General features: G+C 46.3%; 1 pseudogene; it reads right to left on the reverse strand.

Moving 5' to 3' along the window:
• Nucleotides 1-2,739: 2,739 nt before the first annotated feature.
• On the reverse strand, nucleotides 2,740-6,508 carry LOC102416596 (annotated as a pseudogene).

A 6,508-nucleotide genomic window follows, 5' to 3' on the forward strand; every position in this document is an offset into this window, starting at 1 on the left:
GCCATCCTCCCACAGCCCTGATCCCGAATACTTTCTTTAGTGAGTTTCCCTGGTCCAGGGCCTTCCCTGGAGGGAGGAGGAGACTGCCCAGCCCAGAGGGCTTCAAGGTCGACTCCACCAGATGTGAAGTCTCTGCCTTCCTCTGCTCAGCCCAGTCTCCTCTGAGGGCCCAGGCAGTGGGGGGAGCCAGGGTCCCCAGGAGGCCAAAAGAAAGCTGGCTCCCTCCCGACCTTGATATCAGTGCCACTCTGTGTCAATTCACCCCCTCGGTGTCCCCATTCCTGCCATGTCTTCTCCATCCCCACACCTCCTGTTACAGCTCAGGCCCCAACGGATGGCTGAGATGGAATTCTTTTATTCTGAATGTGATGCAGGCTCACACTTATTTAGTCCAACTGCCACACTGCTGCAGCACGATCTTCCTGAAATTTCTAAGCTGCTTAAAAACCTCGGGGAGAAAGCCCTTGAACCCAGCCTTGAACCCAACTGAATGAGGCAGGCCCCTCCCTGCCTCATTCAGTGATTCTCAATCTCCTGCCTGACCCAGCATTACCAGTTGGGGCACAGACTTGGATTACTGTGATTCTGAATGGCTTGCCTGCTCCCTCTGCCTGAAGTCAGTCCTGGAAGGAGGGGCTGGCACGTTTCTAGGAGGCCCAGCCCCACCCTGGCCAGGGCACCTCTGCCCCCCAAGCCTGTACTCTCCTTCTGGTTGACATCCCACCATGGACAAATTTCTCTCACACCCATTTTTAGTTTAACTTATTCATTGGCTGCACTGGGTTTTCGTTGCTGCCCGGGCTTTTTCTAGTCGTGACCAGGGAGGGCTACTCTTGCTTCCCTGTGTGGACGCTCACTTCTGGCTCACCCTTGTTTTTGTATGCCTTCCTCCCTCTACCGCACAGGTGCCTTTGGCTTTACTTCTCTCAGATCCCTGGTAACCAGCAGAGACCCCGACACTGGGCACTCAGCTACGTGTGGGTGGAGCAGGACTGGATGAAGTCAAGGAAGAGATAGGCCAACTTGGGTCAGACAGTTTGGGAAGACCGCACTGAGGAGGAGGTCCTTGGTCTGAGAACTTTGAGTTGCTTGGTGTTTCAAGGGTTTAAGGAGCTCACACATAACACTCCTTGCACAAGATTGGAATCAGCTGTGGGATAGCACTGTTGAGATAAACCACACCTTTTATCACCAGTGGGGACATGGACAATGAGTTGGGCATCACAGAGAGTTCATCACTTACCCACCCAGTCACAGAATGCCTGTGCGACCGTGGGTCTCCCCTACAGGGTATGAAGGGATGGAAAGCTATTCCACAGAAGGAGAAGTTGGGAAGGGGTCACCCAGACCCTTCCTCATCTGATTTCCTCTTTTCACTGACTTGGTGACCACCACTCAGACTTCACCCCAGTGTCTTCCCGCTTCTCTTTTCTACCACTGAAATGTGAAATGCCACCCTTTCCCCAAATTTCTACGGGTATCACACACGATTGTGCTGACCTTGGGGTTCAAGATGTTCCACTACATCCAAGCTCAACCCATGATGGAAAACCTCCTCTAAGACAAGGGTGGGCAAACGACAGCCTGCAGAGCAAATCCAGGCTGAGGCCAGTTCTGTGAACTGAGGAGCGTTTTTACATTTTTGAATCATAGAAGAAGCAAGAGAATTCCAGAAAAACATCTACTTCTGCTTCATTGACTACATTAAAGCCTTTGACTGTGTGGATCACAACAAACTGTGGAACATTCTTAAACAGATGGGAATACCAGACCACCTTACCTGCCTCCTGAGAAACCTGTATGCAGGTCAAGAAGCAACATTCAGAACTGGACAGGGAACAATGGACTGGTTTCAAATTGGGAAAGGAGTACATCAAGGCTGTTAATTGTTACCACGCTTATTTAATGTATATGTGGTGAACATCATGCAAAGTGCCAGGCTGGATGAAGCACAAGCTGGAATCAAGATTGCTGGGAGAAATACCAATAACCTCAGATATGCAGATGACACCACCCTTATGTCAGAAAGTGATGAGGAACTAAAGAGCCTCCTGATGAAGGTGACAGAGGAGAGTTAAAAAGTTAGCTTAAAACTCAACATTCAAAAAACAAAGATCATGGCATCTGGTAACATCACTCCATGGCAAAAAGATGGGGAAACAATGATAACAATGAGAGATTTTCTTTTCTTGGGCTCCAAAGTCACTGTAGATGGTGACTGTAGCCATGAAATTAAAAGACGCTTGCTCCTTGGAATAAAAGTTATGACAATCCTAGACAGTGTATTAAAAAGCAGAGATATTACTTTGATGACAAAGGTCAAAGCTATGGTTTTTCCAGTAGTCATGTGTTGATATGAGAGTTGGAGTATAAACAAGGCTGAGCGCCAAAGAATTGATACTTTTGAACTGTGGTGTTGGAGAAGACTCTTGAGAGTCCCTTGGATTGCAAGGAGATCAAACCAGTCAATCCTAAAGGAAAGCAGTCCTGAATATTCTTTGGAAGGACTGATTCTGAAGCTGAAGCTCCAATACTTTGGCCACCTAAGAGCTGACTCATTAGAAGAGACTGAAAAAAATCTTTCAAAAAACCTTTGCTGGGAAAGATTGAAGGCAGGAGGATTCAGGGATGACAAAGAATGAGATGGTTGGATGGCATCACCAACTCAATGGACATGAGTTTGAGCACGATCCTGGAGATGGTGAATGACAGGGAAACCTGGTGTGCTGCAGTCCATGCGGTTGCAAATAGCCAGACAGGACTGAGCGACTGAACAACAACAACGGGTCAAAAAATCAAGAGAAGCATAATGTTTCATCATCACATATGAAAAGTCCATGCAATTCAAATTTCATAAACTTGTAGGGAATGCAGTCTTGCAGGTCACTTCTTTCTTCTCCAGGGTGGCTTTCATGCTACAAGGAGATGGTTGAATGTTGAAGGAGACCAGATGGCCGGCTAAACCTGAATTCCTACACTCACCATCTGGCTCTTGTCTAGCCCTGCTCTAAGGATTAAGGTTCTTTAATTTCCCAGTGGCTGACTATGCGGAGATCTTCCTCCCCACCCCGTCTCTAGGGCCTTCCTCCTTTCTCCCCCAGCCTCTTCACACCCCAGAGATATCCCAGAACGCCCTAGTCTTTCTCTTTTGTGCGGTGTCTTATTATTACTATTTTTTTTTAAACCTACAAGGAAGTCAGAGTATGTTTCTGAATAAAATAAGGAATTCCAACTGTAAAAAGGGGGTCCCTGGTGAGACGCTCGCTCACACAGCATGTCAGTCCACTCACTTTCCTCTCCACAAGCTCCACAATATTTCTTGATGGTGTGCAGTTAGTTTATTATTTGTCTTCACCATTTTTTTGAAAAGATTTTGCTCTTAAATTTATTTATTTGCTTTAATTTTTGGCTGCACAGCATATGGGATCTTAGTTTCTCAGCCAGGGATTGAACCTGCACCCTTTGCATTGAAAACACAATCTTAGCCACTGGACTGCCAGGGAAGTTTCCACCTTCACCGTTTTTAACACAACAGAAAGTGGAAAATTTTTTTCCTTTTGGATTTTATTCCTAAAAAGGAACCAAATAAAAGGGATGGTGTGTCTGATGCAAGGAAGCAAAATTGAAAATGAAATTATGTAAAAAGCAAATAAAGTTTCTGATCAACACAGACAGGTATGCCGACTGAAAAAATGGAAGCCAAGGACAGCTGTCATCTGAAAATGCTCAACGTTGATGCGTACTATACAAGCAATTACAATGGCAAGAAAAATCCAAAGGCATAGGACAAGAACAAATATTTTGGCATGAGAAACGATCCAGGCTTTGTGTCGGAGGAGCGCCTTGAAGGCACAGTTTCTCTCAGCCTCTTTCAGGTCTTGCTTTTGCTTTGCAACCTGCAGCCGTACCTTGTCCAGGTAGCGCCTCTGACCTTCTCCATGGGCGCGACCCCCCATCTGCTGGAGCATCTGTGCATCAAAGAAGAGCTCGTTGGTGAGGAAGGCGTCCTGGTGCTCCCGCTCCAGCCCCTCGATCACAGCCATCAGCTGGGCCAGCTGCCCTCTCTGCTCATCCCCGGAGGCCCGGTTGTTGAAGGCGCAGTACCTCTGCCCACACTTTCGGACCAGGCTCCTCAGCCTAAGGTTGTCTGTGTTTGCCACGTACTCATCCAAGGATCCGCCCGCCAAGTCCTCCTTGTGGTTGAAGAGGATGACCATGTATCTCTCAGCTCCTGTCCCAAAGACCTCCTTCACCCTGGTCACGGCCACCACATCCTGCTCGGTGAAGCGCCCCAGCTGGGTCACCAGCAGCAGCACGTGGGGCCCTGGCACTGACAGCAGGTAACAGGCTCTGATATTCTCATACACCTCTTGATCTTGGGCCCTGGACTCAAAGATGGGGGGTGTGTCCACCACCAGGATGTTCCTCCCATTCCACGTGCCTGTTGCCCTCTGACACTTCCTGGTCACCGATTGGGCCCCCAGCTTGGACTCAAACATGGGCTGGGAGAGGATGCTGTTCCCGGTGGCACTTTTCCCACTGCCTGTTTTGCCTACCAGGATGATCCTCAAGGAGGAGGAGGGTTCAAAGCCCTGATGTTCTATCCCGCCTGTTAAAAAAAAAAAGAAGAAGAAGAATTTTTCCGGTTTTACTAAGTTTGTGATTCTTTTTAAAAAGTTTTTATTTTATCTTGGAGTATAGTTGATGATGGGCTTCCCAGGTGGTGCTAGTGGGAAAGAACCCGCCTGCCAATGCCAGAGACATGGAACACAGGTTTGATCTCTGGGTTGGGAGGATTCCCTGGAGGAGGACATGGCAAGCTGCTGCAGTATTCTTGCCAGGAAAAGCCCATGGACAGAGAAGCCTGGTAGGCTGCTGTCCATGGGGTTGCAAAGAGTTGGACATGACATAGTGACTAAACAACAACAGACAACAACAAAAGTTGGCAAGGGTGACACTGTGCCAAGAGCGAAAATTTTCAAGAGATGAAGAATGAGAATCCAAGGACTTCTGGAGTTCTAATGAGCCCACGTGAATTAGGTTCATTCTAGGCTCCTAAAATCTGTTATTTTGTTCCTTTTACTCTGTGTCGGTTCTTCCCTTACTTAAGTATTCTGAAATTTTATTTTTCAAACATGATTACTAAATCTCTATGCAGAACTTTTCCTCTTTTCAGCTGAGCACAGTCAGGGGGAAGATATCATTTTCACAATTTGGTTCCAAATCCACTGACTTCTGACTTGAAGTTTTGTTTCCACATTTCCCATACATCACCACACGGGTCAGAGTGTCATACTCGGGTGTGTAGGGTGTGATGACAGTAGGGAAGATAAAGAACGTGATAGCTGCCTTTTTCTCCTGCAGTTTAAAGTAACTGGGTTTCTCTTCTGTCTCAGTTTTTGAGGTCAGGGAGTGGAGGAGGGAAGACAGTAACTGTCTCCTGGTGTCCAGAGTGCTTGAGAATTTGGAGGGTTTCTTACCTTCAGCCATGGTTCCATATCTGCTCCTCTGCAGTGCTTCCATTCACTTCTAGAATAAAAAGAGGGAAGGAATAAAAGCAAGTGTCCTTATAGGAGTTGGTATAGACCTGAGAACACCTCCAATTCAGACAGCCGAGAACAATTATCCTTAGATGAGCCATTTCCATTGCTAATTTTCTAACACGTTTTATTTTCAAATATCCATATAGAACTTTAAGCAAGCCAGGTGATGCTAGGTTATGTTAACACAGTGAACTCTTGTTTTCTTCCTCATTCTGCAGGAAAGCAAGAAATGTTTGAATACATATCAGTTGATTATCTCCCTTCAAACTGAAAAGGCATGAAATAAAGAAAGCCTTCTTATATGGAATAAGAAGCAAGACTTTAAAATTATTTGTTATTATTATTGGAATCAAAACAAACTTGCTAGACTAGAGAATAAAAGTTGCCTTACTGTAAATGAATAGTGGTTTGTTTGAAGTACTGGGCATTTCCAGTCCCAGAAACTCTTTGTATCAGATGGACATCCCAGTGGTAAAGGGGAAAGTACAATGCACCTTCCAGTGGGAATGTGGAATTGGGGTCCAGGGCTCCTTTGAGGATGCACATGAGAAGGAGAAGGGGAAGAGGCCCGAACGTGGTCACCACCTCCTTCCCTCTGAGCAACTGGGGGAAGAGAAACTGGTGCCTTGACTGAGGGACAGCAGCAACATTTGGGACAAACTCAGGATAAAGTCCTTTCCTGATCTGTTTTAAATCAAATGTCTTTCCTTGTGGGTCTCCCAATAACAACTTAAGAAAAATCCCAGTAGACATAAGCAGAAATTGGCAAAACCATAGAGATAAATGTTTCATTCAGATGAGGCATACTATTGCGTCATTCTTGGTGCTAGAAAAGGTAAGCACACATTGGAAAAGGCAAGCATGCACTCTGCAATTATAATTAAGATGAACTCTGAGCCTATGGGCTGCCCTCATAGTTCAGTTGGTAAAGAATGGGCTTGCAATGCAGGAGAACTGGGTTCGAT

This window comes from Bubalus bubalis, chromosome 8 (genome assembly GCF_019923935.1).
Source record: "Bubalus bubalis isolate 160015118507 breed Murrah chromosome 8, NDDB_SH_1, whole genome shotgun sequence".
NCBI classification, from domain to species: domain Eukaryota; kingdom Metazoa; phylum Chordata; class Mammalia; order Artiodactyla; family Bovidae; genus Bubalus; species Bubalus bubalis.